Below are 1,991 nucleotides of genomic sequence, written 5' to 3' on the forward strand. Positions count from 1 at the left end.
AACAAATTCAGATAAATTGAAATCATGTAACTTTTCTCATCATATTGTAATAAAACTTAAAAAAAAATGTCAGAGTGTGAAGTGCATGTTTAACAATTCTTTCTCTCTGAGAATTATAAGGAACCTCAGTACTGTGGATAACATTAATTGTTGACAAAACATCTCAAATGCTTGACCTTAATAGTCACTTCCATAATCTGTTTTAATCTGATTAGGAACATCAAGTATAGAAATATAATGCAGGCAATAACCGATTACATTTTTTGTTGCTTTTCATGTTAAGGTAATTGCAACTAGGAAGCCTGAAAAGGTGTCAATAGTCACATGTGTATATTTTATTTTTAATTTTTAAATCAGAATTGTTCTCTAAAAATCCCAAATTATTATAAACAATTATAAACCCTGATAATATATACATATATACATATATGTAGGCTATCAATATACAAATATACAAATTAAAGCTTGATTTTAGCACCTTAAAAATAGTAACTACATTTCGAAAAACCTAAATAAATAAATAAATAAATAGTGACTACAATCGGGCAGTGGTAGCACGTGCCTTTAATCCCAGCACTAGGGAGGCAGAGGCAGGCATATTTCTGAGTTCAAGGCCAGCTTGTTCTACAGAGAGTTCCAGGACAGCCAGGGCTATACAGAGAAACCCTGTCTTGAAAAACAAAAACAAAAACAAAAACAAAAAATTTAAAAATAGTGGCTACAGCACATAGTTCAATTATTTGTGCTGAAGTAGGGGAAAGTTCATGAGACTAAACATGTGACTTACATATAATTATCTCCCATAGAAGGGCTGTAGATGTGTATATATTTTTATGAGATGTATACATAAAATAATAGAAAATATAAAAGCATTCATTTAAGCAAATTTTAACAATTTGTCTTTTGGATAACAATTATTATTTTTGCTTAAAAGTTTTACTGTGTAACAGGCCAAATATCAAGGAATATTTTGCAATAACCAATTTAATTGCTGTTTGAAGCAAGAAATAGACGTCTCATTAGGTTTTTAAGAGATTTTTTATCTAAAATACTTTCATGATTTTATCAAATATTTCTTTTTTAATACTATAACAACTTCATAATATAATGTTAAAACTTTACTTTGGATATGAGAAAAGATGAATCTATATTAATGCTCTCTTTTGCCAAAGAGTTGCTGTGGGCACATTGAGTAACAAAAACTGTGAGATTCTCTTCGCGACCCCCACACTCAAATCCTGGGAGCGACGACCCCACACACCACCAAGACACAGACTTGATGCAATTTGCAAGAGGCTTTTTATTCCAGCTAACTGGGCGAGACTCATATCCCTCGCAGGGTTAGAGGAGTCTGACCCCAGCAAGGTCTTAGGTAGCTTTTTACTTCTGTGCAGTTGCTGGGGCAAAAGGGAAGACTGGGGTAAGGGGAAGGTACAGGGTGGTTTCTGATTGGTGCTGGCTCGAGCTAGGGTCCAGGGGCGGACTAGCCACCTGACAATTGTTTTGGGCCAGGTTTGTTTCTGGGTTCTTGGGAACTGGCCTCCTGCTGAGTCTACCCAATGACTAAGTTCCCACAGTATAGCTTGAAAACTTAATTTTAATCTCTCAAAACCAAACATTTGATTACAATTGACAGCAATTGTTTACCGAACCTTATTTTACTTTCTACAAAAGCTCTTTGTCTCTCACCAGTTACTTTGTATTCCCTTTGATAACTTAAACAAAGGCCTGAATCCTGTGGTGACCTTAAGGTAAGTAAGGCCTTAGACAAAAGTAATTTGAAACAACTCATCTTTTCTTTCTCAATATAACTGAGGGCCAAATATTGAAAAAGATATTGCCTCTGAAACTACTGGTTTTTAAAGCTCCTAGTAAGAAAGCAAAGGTAGTAAAATTTCCTATTAGAGGGATTAGATAATAACATACTCTGGGGCTGGAGAGATGGCTCAGTGGTTAAGAGCACTGACTGCTCTTCCAGAGGTCCTGAGTTC

General features: G+C 34.9%; 1 protein-coding gene across 1 annotated transcript in view; it reads left to right on the forward strand.

Annotated features, from left to right (window-relative positions):
• The window catches only part of Mgat3 (beta-1,4-mannosyl-glycoprotein 4-beta-N-acetylglucosaminyltransferase), a 53,607-nt gene that overhangs the window by 10,349 nt on the left and 41,267 nt on the right, over positions 1-1,991 (forward strand). The window lies entirely within an intron of this gene.

Source organism: Mastomys coucha, unplaced genomic scaffold, assembly GCF_008632895.1.
Source record: "Mastomys coucha isolate ucsf_1 unplaced genomic scaffold, UCSF_Mcou_1 pScaffold11, whole genome shotgun sequence".
Classification (NCBI taxonomy): Eukaryota; Metazoa; Chordata; class Mammalia; order Rodentia; family Muridae; genus Mastomys; species Mastomys coucha.